This window comes from Poecilia reticulata, linkage group LG10 (genome assembly GCF_000633615.1).
Source record: "Poecilia reticulata strain Guanapo linkage group LG10, Guppy_female_1.0+MT, whole genome shotgun sequence".
Lineage (NCBI taxonomy): Eukaryota > Metazoa > Chordata > Actinopteri > Cyprinodontiformes > Poeciliidae > Poecilia > Poecilia reticulata.
The window spans coordinates 26,486,947-26,505,395 of record NC_024340.1 but is presented as its reverse complement, the minus strand read 5'-3'; the positions used below and the strand labels follow the sequence as shown (position 1 = coordinate 26,505,395).

The window sequence follows — 18,449 nt, the reverse complement described above, 5'->3', positions numbered from 1 at the left end:
ACGGCAGCGGAAATGTCACATTAGTGAAGTCTGTCTACTGGAGAACGGTGAATTAACAGCAAACTGTCTCTTTATCCCCGGTCCATATTTCACATATTCTGCACACACAAGGAGGACCAGACGCATATATAAACACATAAACATGAAAGTATCAAAGCCCTAAAACAACATATTTGGCACATTGGGTTATAATTCGGATAGTTTCAGAACAGCTGTGTTAAAAATGAATGAATGTTTATGAAACAAAGGTTGCAAAAGGCCGATGACATTGTGTCAGACACACTTAAAATTGCTTCTCACAGTCAAGAACATAGCAATCTCACAGTAGCAGTAATTCAGAATATCATAATAAGGATTTAATCATAAAAAAACATATAGGAAAGCCAGTGACAATGAAGACACAGTCCTAAGGACACACTGATGTGATGACCTCCGAGATGAGCTGCCAACGTTCACAAGCACGCTTTGGCCACTCTTGCTTCCTTTTTCGCTTCATGTGCACACATAATATGTTTGGAGATAGAGCGCTCTGCAATGGTAAATGGAGCCAGGTGGTGCAATAAGGTAAAAATATCCAGTTCTGGTTATTTATTATTTTTTTGGTTGGATGTGTTACATCTCAAGATTTAGTGGTGCTTTAAGGAAGAGGGATGACAAAACTGTACTTCTTTTATACGAGTGACCTGGTGCAACTAAAACACGTCAGTACCTGGGTGTGCTGTGGTGGTGCAGGGGTTGGGCACAACCCACGTGTGGAGACCTTGGTCCTCAACGCGGCTTTTGCAGGTTCGATTCCCGACCTTGGCGACCTTTGCTGCATGTCTTCCCCCGTTCCTGTCAAATTGACTGTCAAATAAAGGCAACTAGACCCAAAAAAAAACAAAAAAACAACAAAAAAAAAAACATGCTGTTACCAAACACTATGAATCAACTTAGTCTTTATGCTCATTGTTTCTCTGACATCACATTTAATTTGTAACACAAAGGGCTCTAATAACCTGTTCAGATTTCAATGAAAAAAGTTGCTCTTCTAAACAAATATTACTTTTAGATATCAGTTCACTCTTTCACTTTTTGTGCTTTTATCTATTATCGTTTCTTTTGTAGAGAGAAACAATTTGGGACATCACCTTTGAATGTCCTCTCTGTGGAAAGTCAGTCTTAATAAAGTAAATCTATCCAGGTTCTGTGTGTTCACATAAAAACAGAGACACATGTGTCAGTTGTTTCAGCTTATGTACACACACACACACACACACACTGCTCTCACGGGAGGTCAAGAGCACCATCTGTGCATGTTCAATTGTTAATTAGATTCACAGTTCCTGAATAATAAATTGGTGTGACCAAAATAGACTGAAGGTGTGGAATACCTGAGGTTAGAAAATGGAAAGAAAGGGGGGCAACATTTTGAACAAATTCCAGATACCTTGGAACTTCAACATGTTTCTATATCTTGTTTCCTGCACAACCTTCATGATTCAAACCCAAACGGTGTCATTGGGTCAAATAGTTATGAAGAAATGTTTTGAATAGTTTCTTCCTTCAACCTTTGTGGCTAAAGGTTTTAGATTTTTATATTTACATGGATTGTGATTCTAAATCAAGTGATATTCATTCCAAAAATAAATTGTACAACCATCTCAGCATAAATGACATTGATTGTCCCCAACTGCTTTCTTGCAAACAGACCTCAAGTCACTATGAATGTCTTTAATGGTAAAATATGTTGCTTCAGATGATTAAAAACTGTCGTGAAAGACCATTGAAGGGGAAGTATGGAGAGCGTACAGAAGACAAATTAAAAAAACAGGACTCCCCTATTTATAAAGTATTGTATCAATGCTTAGGCAGACGCATAATAAGCCTTTCGCAATACTTTGTTTCTGCCTGCGTTTTAAGAGCATACAAAGAAATGTTGCTTAGGATGTATAATGCTGTGGTATGACTTTTATAAAAGTTTAGGTAACTTAACCTCCAGCCAAACCAGACTGCCATAAGTATTTTTGGCAGGTCATAAAGTTTTGTGACATGCAGCACACAGTTCAGAGATGCCGTACGTATAAGCTACTACTACATGCAGACGCACTGTCTGCACCGATGAAGACACACTCACCTCGCCATGTCAAATTCCTGAAGTGGCTCCAACAGCAATGCAGCTCGACCAACTTTTAGGATCTTAGGATCACTCAGATTTTGTACGGAATACCAAACTTTCACACACATATCGTCACAGGATTACCAAGTGTCTGGGGAAAACATGAGAAGAGTTACATGTAACAATTAGAACTACAGTGAAAACGACATTTTTGTCAATGAATGCAAACGACACCTTAGGCTAAATGTGTCACACAGAAACAAAATAGTTAAAGGTTTGTACAACTGGATTTATTTATTTATGTTGGTCACCAACCAGACAGAAGAACAAAGAGAGTCAGAAACACCAATTTTTTTCTTTATTAACATGAAAAAAAATCACTATATTTCGGACAAACATGTTAGATAAGGTATAATTATTGCTTCTTTACACTATGTAATTCTGACACATTTCTAATTATACCAATTCCTTTTCTAAATTTGATCGATTCTTCTTTCTGGCAGATCATGACCTGTGACTAATAACACAATAATAGCTTCCTTTTGGTGTCATGGATGAGTCAGACGACCATCAAACTCATAGTGTGTCAGGGCAAAAGTTATGTAAAGATTGGATTGTTCCAAAAACCATGTCGATTTGTGCTGAAAACACACATATTGCGGCAAGCGCCTCTGAAAAGAGAAGCTTTGTAACGCCGATGCATCTTCTCGCTGTCAACACCGAAGCGCTCATAAAGCACAAGGCCTCATTTTAAGTCAAACAGGAAATAACCCGCACAATCCTGGGAACAAACAGGGGGGGACAGCGGCGCGGTTTGATTGGGCCGCGAACAGTTGCTGTCGTTACAAAGCACCACTGTAAGCTCCATCGATTATCAAAGGCCTCCGAGCTCAGACGGGGAGTCTACTGATCTTTCCCGAGCTCAGACATGAAAAGCTGCCAGTGACAGCTCATAGCCGGGGCTAGATCACACTGTGCCGAGGAGGGGTGTGTGTGGAAGGGGGCTCTGCTGTGTCTGAGTTTTAAACACCTGCTCCACGGGCCAAGCTTGTGTTTTCTTGTTTTCTTCCTCTTAACGCCGCTCCCTGTCAGGTGCGACAAGGATGTGCTTTCATGTGAACTGAGGCCCCACCAATAGCATCGCGGGGCAAGAGACACTTGGTAAAACAATGCCAGACAAGTTTTTTTATTATGGCTACGCCTCATTACTTTTTAACCAGCGTAATCGTACGTGCTGCTTCTCATGAATTATTCACAGGTGAGCTCTCGTCACAACGTGACAGGGGGAGATGGAAAGCGCCCAGAATGAAAAAATAACGCAAGCACAAAAATAGGAAAAAACAGATGTCAAAAATGAGATGCAGGGATACATCATGTCTTTTTCCCCTTCACTCACTTATAAAGACTTTCAGGCACAGGTCAGCGTTTACGTACCTGGGTTTGAAACTGTTGAAGAAGACGCAGATACAAGTGGAAGTTAGATTAAATTTAAGTAAATAAGTTTTATGAGCTGCTTTTTCGTCATGTGTCTTTTGAAAGCTGTGTGTTATTAAAGGCCGAAAACTACAAATCCAAATAGTTAAAACGGCCAAATCTCAGCGATGCTCCAGCCTGTATAGTAGAGGCTTATGAGTTACAACAAATTTATGCATTTACAGCAGAAGTCACTTGAAATGATACAAGAATGCATTCAGGCCAGGACTGCTGAGACCTTGAAATGTGGGTCAGAATGAACAATGCTTTTGGGAGTTATTACAACTTCCTGTTCAGCAGCAAATGGTGTACAGGGACAGTATTTTGGCAGATTTACATGTTCTTAGGCAGGAAGCCTTATTGCATTAGTGAAACATAAAAATCCAATGACCTGAAAAAGTGAAAGTTTACCCTGTAAGCTTCTATTACATTAAAATTACACATTTCAATGCACACTACTTGGACTTTTGCCACCTTTATAAGTCAAGATTTTAAAGTTTACAAGAGCTATACTTGACCTCAGTCCAGCTAAATAAGATTTCTTTAGAGTTGTAAACGTTACATGAACTTGTAAAAAAAGACAACTTGTAATTTTTTTTAAATATCTTCTTCAGGGTGTCCTGTGGTGGCGCAGGGGTTAAGCCCAACTCCTGGAGGGTTGCTTTAGTCCTTGACGTGGCTGTAGCAGGTTCGATTCCCGGCCTCGTGACCTTTGCCGCACGTCTTCCTCCTTCTCTCATTACCAACTTTCCTGTCAATTAACTTTCAAATAAAGGCCACTAGAGTCAATAAAACCTTTAAAGAATATATCTCCATCAGGAAATGTGTTGCCATTTTCTGTCTGTGTTCAGGTTTTAATGTAAAAAAAACTAAAAGCTTTTGTTAAAAAAAAAGGTGGATACATTTCCTTGTGTGTGAGGGTGGAAAAAAGCATATAGTTTCCAAATTAATAATATAAACTTAAATATTTCAAATTGCTTAGTATTAAAACTTAGGACTTCAATGGCAAACTTACTTTTTAGTTAAAAAAAATCATCTTCCAAGTTTGATTGTTCTGTTACCATAGCTACAGTCTGATGCAATCTTTGTGATTGAGTAAAGTTTGTTTCACAAATACATTTTAGCCAATAATAGCTGATTATGACCACTTGTTTTTAAGCTCTATCAATGAAGCTTGGCCACCTCTCCCATATTCGACCAAATCGAATATTTGAGTGGAAGGGATGATTTTGACAGAAAGAGAGGCCCCATTCAACCTAGGTTTTTAATAAGCGACACAGAGACTATTTGTTTTGTTTAATCTCCTCTCTACAGTGGCGGGTCCACTCTGCGGCGCTCGCTGAGATCTCCCTGACTGGGGGCAGAGGAGGCATTTGATATGTCAGTCTGAGGAAAAACGTGCCAAAATCCAAAGAAACTTTTCAGATCTCTAGGCTGCCAGGAAAACTATTGATGAAGGTTATTATAAAACTGGTTTTTTACTCACAGTAAATCTGCAAGTTGCCTAAACGATAAGCAAAATCTTGTTGTTCCCTGTTTTTTAGCAGCTGTGTGGATCAACTTCTGCTGACTGTGTGAGTCTTCTGAGAAGCTCCTGGTGCCAAAGAAACCCGAGGTTCACAGCTTTACAAAACATCCACGATCAATTAGACACCAATTAAGCAACGTGCTAATGAACTGCATGATGACTTAACAGCCATATTTCCTCTGTGAGCTTCCTCAGCACTTGTCTCCCTCACAGATAAAGATGGCTGGCAGACTTACAAATAATCTCATTTCACTCCACGCCTCTTACTCTTAATCTTTCACCCCACATCTAAGAGGTAAGGCAGCGTTTGGTTCGAGGAAGAAAGTAGAGGATGAAGGCTTGGAAATCCTAAAAAAAACTGAGATGCTTTTAGTTTCAAAACCAAACAGTCAACACAAAGGAGCACAAGGAGTTTTTCTCCATTTTAATTTTTAGCAATCGTGTAAACTGGTATTACTATTGCCAATAAGCATAAAATGTTTTACACAAAATTATCAATTAAAAATATTTTTGCCACATTAAAAAATAACGTTTAGTACTTTTTTGTTTGAAAGATGTCACAGCAGACACATATCTCATCTCATGTATTCTTTCAAAGTCTTAATCTCTCTTAAATGGTTTTGTACTTCGTCACAATTCAACCTCATATATGATTCAAATTTTCCCATCGATGCTGACCGTCTTTACTGTAAAGCATCCCCACAGCATGACGCTGCCAACACGAAGTTTCACTGGATGGTGTGTTCACTGCGCAGTGTTAGTTTTCTACCACACACAGCATTTTGGTTGTAGGGTCACATGGTTGATTTTGGATTCATACGTCTCCCACATGGCATGTCCCTAAACTAGTAACTGAATCAGGCGCTAGAGGTCAGTGAGTCGATATTTAGGAATAAAACTTTAGATCATGTTTGTCGTTTACTCAGCGTTGTCATCAATGTGACTCTTCTCCTTCTTTGGAGCCTTCAGGGATCCAGAAACCTTCCATCTTTGGCTCCAAGACGAACACGTAGCGAGTTGTTTTTCCCTCATCAGATCAGTCTGCTGAAGAGACAACAATCGAAGCCACCAGAATGCGTTACGTCACAAAATGAAGCGGCCATTACCATGGCAACCTCTTTGATTCGTTTCATTATCTGCTTTTATTTGCTTTTTTATTTTTATCCAATATTTCTCACCGTGGCTCCTGAAACCAGTGCTTGCCCTGGGTTGCATAACCTGCTTTACATTACTGTACCTGGTGATCACACATGCCAAATCAGCACATAGGTTTCCGTCTCTATATGCGACAAAGATTAAAGATGTTTTTTTTGTTGTGTTCTTTTGTTGTTTTTTTTTCCCAGAGCCTGACCCATCTTGTTCCCATGCTCCACTCCTCCACCGTCTGAGTCAACCGCCTGCTTCTTCAGCCTTTCATCCAGAGCGCCGAGTGAATCACTGCGGTTGTATCGCTGCGTTTCTTGCCAAACTTTGTTTAAGAAGTTTAAAATGCTAATGCCACAAAGAGAGGAAAAAGAAAGGAGCTCAGATGGAGATGACCCACTTAGCGCAATTATCGCTAACAAAGAGATGGGAGAGTTGTGAGCTGGGGAAAACACACAGGCCTAAATGCGTTAAATTAATCCAGATAATTCAATATTCGATGATGAAACGCCACAATCAAGCCCCCTCTGGCTGTGGTGTTTGACTAATAGTGTGCCGGGCTGTTTTATGCAAATAATTTTCCATAATCTTCCTCTTGTTCTCCATGTCGGGAGGGTTAGGGAGGTGTGGCTGTGGTCACTGTGGCTGGGCTCGTCTGTGGCGAGCGCCACATGAGCACACGAGCAATTGAATGCACACACATGGATAAACACACCACTGTATATATTGTCACGTTTGGACATTTTCAGAGCCTCATGTGAGATTCATACAATGCGCTCAACCATGGCTTAGCCTCAGGGGCGAGGATGTAAGCGCACTGTCTGAGGTTTAGTAACAAGATCATTAAAATAATCAAATTATGATAAGAGAGAGTCAGTCGTGCTGAAAGTACTTGTTTTGAGCCCATCATTGGTGCATGTGCGGAGCGACAACCGAGGAGAGGGCATCATCAGCATTAGCTGACAGCATGGGAAAGGGCCTGCGGTGTATCTGAGCAATAATAACATTACCAGCGCCGTCTCACAAAAAACATTCAGGGAATAAACAGAAAGTTTTGTCTGTGAGTTGAATGTTTTTGTAATTTTTATGCCCAGTAGCAAAACAATCCACGAGGATCAGGACCGTCTTGACGGAGAAGTCCGAACGTCTCACCGCCAGTCACCAAGATTCTCGTATGTTTCCAATGAAAAACAGCATCGCCTCTAGTTTGCTGAAAGAGTCCTCCTACCGCATTGCTTTGCAATAAGTAGGCAGACCATACAAACTGCACCAGAGCAACAATAAGAAGCCAGTGGTTTAAAATATCTGAGCATTTGAAGTGAACCACCAAATCAAATCAAACCAGAAATCAAATCTAATTTGGAAATAGTCTATTTTCTTGTTATTTTGTCTCAGTATGAATTCAGCTGTTCTGTGAAAGCCTTAAATAAACAGTCGTGGAGCTGAATACAGGGATGTACTGGGGTAAAACCTGTTGAGGTTGGAAAAGATCTGCAACCGAGATGGAGGTTCAACTTCCAACAGGGCGACAATAAATATGAAATCCAACTTAAAATCTCTTCACAGCCAGATGCAGCTCCAGCTGTTGGGCAAAGAATAACTGGACTTGAGTCTCTTTCAGATCTGGCATCTGGAGAGGTCAAAGGCTGGTTTCTGTAACTGCAGCAAAAGAGACTCTATATACACCCTACTTTCCAGATTACCTGTAAATGTATCGTGTACCTTCCGAATTGAAAACTATGCACCGTTTAGTGTTAATCCATTATGCAAAAATACAAAATATGCATTAAAGTTTGTGGTTGTAACCTGAAAAAAATGTTCAGGGGATGTGAATACTTTTGAAAGGCACTGCATCTCTGAAGCGACATCCGTCTCCTGAACAAACATTTGTTTAATGAGAAAACTATTATTCCACCTTTAATTACAAATGCGTCTTCTCTTTCTGCTTGCAAGCATCCCCTCCGAGACGCCGTCTTATTACAACTGCAGTTTAATCTAAAAGGGAATTAAAGCAGCGGTAATTTGTTTATAGATGAGTCTAATTTTCTTACTGTATTAAAAAAAAACATTCCTTTGTCTCCTCGGGAACTTTGAAAGTAGGATAGTGTTTCTCCTTTGCAACTCATAACCCCCAAGCAACAGAACTATTCATTTAAACCAATAATCTCCAAGTCATTACCACTTATCAAAAGGACTCCAAATTAATTATATTAACTAAAAGAGTTTTCATTTGATCTTTAAATGCCTTCACTTCATCAGTTCTGAGAACTCAGCAAAATCGATTCCAGCCGATTTCTTCCTGTTTTACAAAACAAGCATTTCATTTTCTCCCATCCTTTTACTTTGTCTCTCTCTCTCTCTTTTTTATATACTTTAATTGGATTATGATCAATGCAAGCTTTAGTGCTATGGAAAACTTAACCGCAGCTTATATCTACCATGACATAGTTTGTGCGTCGCAAGATTAGAAAATGCCACATCTTCATTCGTCAATTATCACACTGTCCATCCCCAACAATGTTAGAACAAAACGCTGCTAATCGCTGCTGACGGAAGCACGGCGCTGTTCTACAAAGATAATGAGTCTGCCGGAGCCGAGAGTGGAAACAAACAGCTGAGGAGAGCTTAGCCGGGATGGAGGGTGCGGGGGGAGAGGAGAGGAGAGGGAACTTGACAGATCAACAAAACACAGATCGTACAAGTGCAACTTCAGACTGACAACTCGTGTGGTGAAAACTGTGAGACTAAAGAAGAAAGGACAGGGGCAGCTCAGGAAATGAAAGGGGAGATATGTAAAAGGGTGTGAGAGAAGTGGGTAGGCCGTCACATTGTTTCAGGTTCGAGGGCTGACCTAAATGGAGCTGTGAGACGGAGCAGGAAGAGACGGAGTCAGAAACATCCCCGAGACACATGTCAACCACCGCGGGACGCAAGGTGTGAAAGAGAAGCGGAGCGAAGGAGGGCGAGAAAGGGGGGGGAAAACTGAGTGAAGATGAGACGCCAAGGATGAAGACGAACTCGCCGCACTTTGACAGGAAAGAGAAGACGGCCAAGAGATCTTCCTTGCAGTTGTGAAACTTCTGAGGCTGAAAAGTTTACATTTTTACACCTTGAAAAATGCATTAATTAGGACTGCTGCTAAGAGATGCTAAACATCTTGGGTCACTGCGTTATTTATGTCATCACGTCTAGATGCAGCACTCGTTTATTTAGTAGCTATGATTTACATGCCTTTTGCTCATTCATAGCTTCTGTAAAACACACCAAGTTGTTGTTTTACAGCTATTGAGAAACGTTTCAGTTGCGCCACCAGCCAATAACAATTTTCAAGATCAAGAACAGCTTTATTGTCATTGTAGCACAATTATTTCTGTGACAGCCCCGAGCTGTACGAGAATAAGGCAAGAAAAGAAATTAAAGGACTAACACATCCACGTAACTATAGCAATGAAGCAATATAAAAACAATAACAAGATATGTAAGCTGAGCAATTCTTTGTCTCTGATACCAATTTGAGTCATTAGACCTCCAAAGTTGATGGTTCCACAAATAAAATATATTTCCTCCTAATCAGACATTTTAGGATTGTGATTGTATTCCTTGGCTCAATCAGCAATGACATTTATGGCATTAGAGTAGAGAATGTTTTGTCCCAACAGCACGTCCATCTAAACCTGATAAAACTAGATGGTACTTTCTAAGTTTGTTCCAGATTTGTAAACCAACAGGAGTTTCTCTTGCGCCGATATTAAAAGTTTAATGACAAATGTTGACCTAAGGTAATGAGTAGTTTCTCTAGACAAACTGAAGAGTTTTTCAGGATTGTAAGTTTGCTCTAATTCCTGTTCTGGGTTGAGTTAAGTATATAAACTAGATGCTCCTGTTCTGGGTTGCTAGATAAGTATAAGTACTCTATAATTTATAAGCTACAAGGAGTTTCTCTGGATAAACTAATAGGAGCCATACACCTTGTGGCAAGCCTTTCCAAAAGTACTGAGGCTGTTATAGCACTGAAGTGTCACATTAAACCCATATATGGATTGTATATCACTCTAGTTCATGTGCGAGAAGGCAGACAAGCGAGTTGTCTTTATGTGACCCAACACAAACAGCTACAGTCTTCAATAAACTCACTTCACGCAGAGCGGGTAAGCTGACGTGCATTTCTAAAATTAGCATTCTGATTATCTGCTTTGAGGTGACTTGTTGATAGTTAGCATCATTCTGTATTTTTGTTCTGTTCCACAGGTTGTCATGTGTAAACAAAAAAGAAAAAAAGTCCCATGACAGGCAGGCAGTGAGCCGTAGTAGCCAAAATAGCTTCTCTCTTCCTGTGAACGTCGCAGTAAAGGGTGAATTGTTGAGACTCTGAACAAAAAATAATCATGTACAAAGCCCGTACAGCAAACATGTGAGTTCCTGCTGGGGGACATGTATGCAGAAGTTAAGTTTTAGTTAAGTTTTATCATAGATTCCACTGCCAATCAACAAAGGCCTGGGATCAGGACATCCCTGATTAAAACACAAACAAAATATTAAAGTCGATGGGGAAAAATAAAAATGGCAGGAAACGAAGTATCAACAGTAACATCAAATATTGCAGATGCAATATTTGATTTCTACCACTAGCATGATTTAGATGTAGAAACATTATTTGAAAACAGCATTTAAGTGATGAGTAGGCCAAAGTGCTGCTCAGACGCAGTCAGCATGGTGTGGATTACCATTTGTGACCGCATTTGGAGGTGAAGATGGCGCTTTAAGCTTGAAAGCCTGCATCCAAGTTTGGGAGTTTTATTTGGACGAAAAACAGAAAGCAATTATGGAGTTGTTGCTTGGCTGAGGTACCAGACAATGCTAATAAAAACTGCTTGTTTGGTTTGGCTGACAACTCTATTATAAATCAGCCCCACCATTTTTAAATCGTTTGACAGCTTTTTTGTTACGCAATAATAAAAAAAAAGTAAGTGACAGACTCTACAGCTGCTGGCTAACAGGAAGCAGCTAATCATCACATCAGCTTCAGAGCCTCATGCCGATGCTCAATTAAAGAGCTATTTCTGTGTTTCGATGAGCATGGATTGGACCTACGCCTCTACAGTTCAAAAATTAAAACACTTATACAGTTTTCACACCTGATAGCCAGTGGACTCTGTTCGATTGGGGACCAAAATTGCAAAATTTGATACATTTTCAGCTGGTACGTTTCACGTTCACACTAATGTGTCAAACAAACCAAATTTGTTCCCCTCATCACCTGTGGTGGCGCTGCTCCAAGAACTACTGAAGGAAACGACACAAAAATATCTGAAGAAGACAAGAGCGCAACTCCCGAAATGAAGACAAAAATGGATTGGCTCCACATTCTAGCTGTTGTAGGATTTTTTTTTCTCATCACTGGTAAGAAACCAGGAGCCATTTCTCTCATATAGTACTCACCCTGTGCTTCCTGCTTTTGGAGCAGTGTCTGGTACACTTGGCAGCATTCACATGTCCATTCAAACAGTGCCAGAGTTCACTTCGAAGGAGGTCAGATCCTGGTTTTTAGGGTTGACTTGACTTAGATTTTTTGGTCAGCATCAGAGTTTGATTGAGCATTCACTCCTTCCCAAATGAACCAGACTTTTTAGGCAAACGAACTAGAGTTCAGTTAAAGTGGACTAAACAGGACTGGTGTGAATGCACCCATAAACTGCTCAAACCTGAACTGAATGTCTGTTCTATGTAAAGATTTTTTTTTCTTTTTATCATGCAGTTGATGGTTCATGAAACACTAATTCTCAAAATGAGGGCATTATAACCATCTCAGAAATGCACTACCTTAAAAAAGTACATATGGACCAGTCAAAGTTGGACTCAGTGGTTCTCCTTCAATAACATACAGATGGTGATAAAAAAAAAGTTTACTGCAGTTGTGAAAACTAAAAAAAAAAAGAGATTCTAAGTGTTACCTAAAATACTGCTAAAATCTTTTCCTTTAATCTTTTTGTATCGCCCATTTATCTATTCTCAAGGCTTATCGCTCATTGTCTACATGAGCCACACAAAGTCACTGTAAAGAGTCTGTAAAATGTATCTATACTTCACACACTTTGGACCTGGAATGTCACAGAGATGCATAACACACACACACACACACAAACGCGCACTAACAAACACAGAAAATCAAACACAGGTGCTGCTGGGTGGACCGTGGGGAAGAGGTGAGCGTGCTCTCGCTCCAATGGGTGGAAAACCGGATCTTCTTACCTCAGCAGATTCAGATGGAGCAGCTCAGCAGAGAGACATCTGTGTGTTTGAGAAGGAGAGCGGCTGAGGAGGAAGCGAGAAACACGCAGACTAACATGGAGACAATGAACAGGTGTCTCCTTTTAACTCAATCAATCCAATCCAGCCAAATGAGCTAATCCACCTCTATGACATAATCTGCGTGAAACCCTCGAACCTTGCCCTGTACCCCCGTCAGGTCAGCCACCTGCCCTCCTTCCCCCCCATCTATGGTCAAATGGATTTGCACAGTGCTGCACAATTGAATTGACTCCCAGAAGAACCGAGAGAGACATCTCACCAGCCACCGCTGCGTGTGTGTACGACCACCCACCATCGTCATTAGCATCTGAGAGGCAGAGTGCACCGTTTGTGTGGATTACCAGCGCCACGCATGCTATTATAATAACAGTTAGGATAGCTGTGCTTTGTTGAAAGGATAATCAGCCAGGTATTATGTGCTGTGATAATAGCAGCCTGCGAAAACTGGTGATGCGCTCGCCGCTAACATGAGCGCAGAACCGTCCCGGTTATTACGAGTAGGGTTCACGCTGCAACCTGCGCATCAGCAGAGATCTGATTACAATAACAACAGTGTATTTTGCAATGATGATTATTAGGGCCATTGCAGAAATGAAAGGGGTGTTCTTTAAAGGGATGAGTTTACCTTAGTGAGTTTCACCGCTTTGCATGCGTGTGTGTGTGTGTGTGCGCGTGTGTGTGTGTGTGTCTGAACGTTGGCGAATGGAAGAAAAGTTATTTTCCCCGAGTGCAAATCGTGTGAAAACGATATGATCTGCTGCATTTCGCACAGTCTCTTCCCAAATAGCGCATGTCCTTCTGGTGAGTTATTCAGTTACGGGAAGTGGCAAGTCGATTATCTCACATTTGCAAATTGCACATATCTCCCTTTCTGCACGACACACCTGCACCTGTGAGCCATGTAACTAATGTTAGCAGCTGTCATTAGGAGACACTTTGCACTAATTATCTCATCACTGTCAGTCTCATTGGGTTTGAAAGCAAAAGCATGAAATACATATTCATTTCAACTTTTTATCGGCCCTACTCTGTCAAACAGAAGCAGGCATCCTTAATAACGGCAAAAGAAACATGACAATAAACAAAAGTGGTTAGAAGGCAAAATCTAGAGACTTGCGCTTTCACAATTAAATCTGCTGAAACATGAGGTCTGCTCTGCTCCATCATTTCCCCATCTCATTTAAAGAGGGCAGCATTTTTTTTTTTTGTTGCCTTATATCCCCCCGATGCTGTGGGCATGTACACATCATTAAGATGTCCGGGCCCCTCACCGACACCTCCCCTCCGCCCCGCCTTCGCCGCCCTCCCACCCAGCTCCCCGGAGATGATTGGGAGTTGAAAATGAAAAGTCAAGAGCCATAAATCAATAACCCCCACAGAATACACCTCACTATCCCTTCCTTCACTCCTTCCTGTGTTTTACATGGACAAGCAGGGCCTTTGATTGTTCAGCCTGAGCGAAAGAGACACGGACATGCAGAAAGACGGAGGAAGGGGAACATGGGAGACAGATCGAGAAATGCAATCGACTGAGTAATCCGGGATTTCCACCGTGTGACTTCAGCAGCCTCTGTCATCCATCAGGCTCACATCTGTGTCGCAAACATTCCTGGTCATGACTGTGTGTGTGTGTGTGTTGCAATACTACATGACTCAGATGCAGCTGGTCTGCTCTGGGTTGTTCAACTGGACGTGCAAGGATGGCCAACTAGTGGGGGAAATAAAATAGAAAATAAGATCTGTATCTTATTTCCTATTGTTGGACGATAAGAATGCACAGATGCAGAGAAATTATGACGACACACAGTGTCTAACAGCGGTTTTCATACCCCACGTTTTCACATTTTGTCATATAACCACAAACCGATGTCTCAAAGGGATTTTATGTGATAGCACAGTCATGAGGTGGAAGAATGGGTTAAAATTAAAATGTGTAGCACAGTTATTTTTTGTCATACACCAGCTACAAAGTTTAATTTTGATGAGCTTTTTGATGAATTAGAAATGAAGAAACATTGAGTTTTTAAGATGCTCTTAAAAAAATTTAACAAGACGACAAAAATAATCTATTCTCCTAATCTTAAGAGTCTAAAACACATTAATTACACGTATTTATAGTTATATTGATGCCATTTGTGTTGCCACTGTTGGCTTGGATTTGTAGAAATGCCTTTGTGGTAAACTGATAGTTGGGGTCATGAGTGTCCTTTATCATGGGGGTCAGAAGTGGAAAAGGTTGGGGAACCATGACCCTAAAACACTGCAAACACAGCACCTTCTTCTACATAGCATGACTTTTGGAAAACTTTTTACGGCTTTTTTTCCATCAATGTTTTGTCATTCTATCAGAAAACCCAGAATTGTGGCTTGTACAGTAAATAGTTGTCATGTCAAAATAGAGCAGGCCTCCAAGCTGCTTCTCTGATTAACGCTCTCCTTGCCAGGTAGTTTAATGAAAATCACGTTTTGGAAGGTTTGCATTTTTGCCGCTCTTTGACTGAATGGAGCTTCATGAGATGTGAACATTTTTGTAGTGTGAAAAAAAAAAATCCTAGTAAAATACCTTGAAGTTTGTTGTTGTACCATGACAACATCTGCAAAGAGATGAATGAATGACGCATCACGTCTGATGAAACGTTTCCAAAAACAGAAGTTTGTTTTTTTCCCCTTCTCTCATTAGGCACAACACAATATATTAAATTATGGAAAATCAACATAGATTCAGGATTGGGATCCAGCATGATCCAGATGTCTGACGGGCCGGCACAGCAGCTGATAGCGAAAGAGAAGACGAAAAGAAGAATAGAGAGAATGGAAAGAGGGATAGAAGTAGGGAGGGTATGTCTCCCTCCTCCCTGGCCTGTCAGTCAGTCACAGAGGGGGAGAACGACAGGCCACAATGGGGCCCTTCAACGCCTGGCTGAAAGTTGTAATTTAGCATGAAGAGCCATCGAGGGGCGAGCCTAAATATAGCTGCACATATACATTGTCTCTTGTAGAGAGAATAGCAATTAACAGCCAATTAAATGAATGACTGGGGTCAGCAGCAGCAGCAAACTAATAGAGGGTGTGTTGCTGCTCTGCTGGATAATCTGGAGAGACAAAGGAAGAGGTTTGGGGAGCAGGCAGGGGCACTTTTCTTCACTTCTCTTTTCAGCAAGGCAGCATAACAGGGTTTGAAGTGTTCTGATCGAGTGTCACCTGCACCTCACAAACACCGCGTGTCTGCGTAAAGCACACAGACGATTATTAACAATGCCGTGCATGTGTTCAAACATTCAGGAATACCTGCTCTCCTCGCAGCATGGTGGAGGGGGGGGGGGGGGGGGTTCTGCTAGCTGGAGACGCTCGGCGCGCCATTTTTGCAACACTCTCATTACATCATGTCACTGGATGCGTTCGCGTTCAACAGTTACCACTGTCCGGCAATGATTGGCCTGCGGATGACAGCTTTACTAAGTCACCGCGGTAACCCAAGCATAACAGAAGAACAAGTCCCCCCTCTAATTGCCTCGCGTTTGAAAAAGCAACTCCTCGTTTCAAAAAAAAAAAAAACAAGGCGAGTCATTAATGCCGTTCTGGCTGCTTTCCCCCTCCGCCGCCCCGCTCCCAGCTCCCCCTCTGCTGCAGCTGATAACACCTTGTTCAGAGCCAGTGATCAAGGCAGAATCATCTCCTTCTCACCCCCATCTTTTCTACAACTCCACCTGCGTAATTGCCGCACCTAACCTTTTCAGCGCTGCCTCCGCTGGGAGTCAGCCAGCCAGCCCAATTGTGCTGCTGGTATTAATAGAATCTCATTTCATGCCTCCATCGGATAAAACAAAGGTTGGGTTTCACCAAGCAAGTTTGATCTTATTAGTGCGACTGTAGAGAAGGTAACAGTGAAGTGCGAAATTCAGACAGGGGCGTGTTTGCATGCGTACGAGCCAGCAGGGCCAGATCACAGGCGGCGAAGTGTATAATCACAACAACAACCCATCGGATGTACTTGAGATTAAATTACAAAATACATAAAGGTCTTTGCCCTTTACGATCACACAGCTTTCATCTGAAATCTATATAGAGAGGTCTTTCTGCACCATTAAGGTGAATTTCATGTACAAGACAAAACCATGCTTTCAATTTGAAATGAACAAAATCAAACGAAAATTTAAGTGGAGTGCTTTTTAATTTTACATCAACGTAGTGATATATTACACCACATATTACTAACGTCCCACTCACCAGTTTGTTTCAGGATGCTGCAGCCCATTTTCATCCCTTCTTGAAATTATTTGTCTTACAAAAATTCTGTACTTTGTGGTGTTTATGCAGACTCGGTATGCTGCTCCATCAAGCTCTTAACATCCTTAAGAAAGTTACTATTATTTTCTGACATTTCTTTCTCAAGAAGTGCGCAGTGAAGAAATAGATCACACGATTAAATACAAAACAGTGTTGATTATGATTTTATTTATTAAAAGGACAAAAAAGCCTTCTGAACCGACGTGGTACCGCAGCGTACTAATTCCAATAAGTGGCTGTTGGCCAATAAAAGCTGTCAAGTGTTTCTGATAGGTGCCAATTAATCTTTTACATCATTGTTGAGACATTTACTCTGCTTTGCTTTACAGAATTGTTTAAAGTGTTTTGAAATGTATTTGTTTCCTTTTGATTGTGCTTTGAATTATTGTCGTTCTGCATAACCAAAGGCCTTGGACTTGAAGTCACAAAGGAATAGCCGGACACAGAGTTCATTGTTACATCAATTATGGCAAATCATCCTGGTTACGAAGGAGGAAAGCAGGCCCATACCATCACACTACCAGAACCATATCACCATGATGTCCTTTTCTGAAATGCTGTCTTAGTTTTATGCTAAAAGTCAATGAAAGCACAACAAGTTACACTTTCACCTCATCAGCATACAATTTTTTTTTTTTTTTCCAAAAATCAAGATGTTTTATGGCAAAAGTGAAACGGGCCTTTCTGATCTGTTTGGTCACCAGTGCTTTTTCACTCAGGACTGCTAATTTCACTCCAGTCTCTTTCATTTTTGTTGAATCGTATAAATAAAATAAAATAAATAACCCTTATTGAGGCAAGTGAGGCTTGCTGTCCTTTAGATGTCACTCAGACGTTTGTGCATGTGTTTCTCCATTTGTGGATAATGACTCTGCCTGCGGTTTTCTGGAGGTCGGAAGCTTTAGAAACGGCTCTGCAGGCTTTTCCAGACTCATAGATGTCAATGACTTTGTTTCTCGTCTGTTTTGAGGTGTCCTTAGATCAGGGAATGGTGAGTTTCTTTTTGTGATCTTCGTGCTCAGATTCTATTTAAGGTATTTCTACATTCTAAAGGTCTGGCAATATAAAAAGAGGTGCAATTAAGCTGCATATTCACATGGAGTCAGGTAGGTCTAGACAGCTTTTGTCCTCACTAATCTGCTTTCTTTATTCACTCACATTTTATCTTTATCTGATATTAATATGTATTTGTAGATCTTAAAATTTAGGTGTGACAAAAAATCTAGAAGAAGTAATCTATAAGTAGTCAGTAGTTTGTTTTTTTTTCAGAGTGGTATATTTGACAAACACCCAGTCTTCATTAAAGACACACGTTGCTCTTTCTAACGGCTTGATAAAGTCCTAGGCTAAATCTTGCATGTTTACTCTCTGTTGTGATAGGTTTCTTTGATAATTTGGCTTATGAAATATTTTTGATGCAGTTCCAGTTAATTGTGTGGAAAAATCTCACAGAAAAAAACTTGTTTTCCTTACTCAAAAAACTTTTAGCTTTGAACCTCGTGAAAATTAACAACCAGCAATTTAGCTGTGATAGCAGCTCTTCTGGGACGCCGTGGATATTTGAGCTGTAAGATCTGGCCAAGGTGTTTACAGTATTGCCAACTTATCTCT

General features: G+C 40.9%; 1 long non-coding RNA gene across 1 annotated transcript in view; it reads right to left on the bottom strand.

Annotated features, from left to right (window-relative positions):
- Nucleotides 1–715: 715 nt before the first annotated feature.
- Nucleotides 716–18,449, bottom strand: part of LOC103471236 (uncharacterized) — a 51,575-nt gene continuing 33,841 nt past the window's right edge. Inside the window, exons 2-3 of the long non-coding RNA XR_534610.1 lie at nucleotides 2,117–2,249; nucleotides 716–863 (exon numbers count right to left, since the gene is read on the bottom strand). This is a non-coding gene — a long non-coding RNA (uncharacterized LOC103471236). The remainder of the gene's footprint in view (nucleotides 864–2,116; nucleotides 2,250–18,449) is intronic.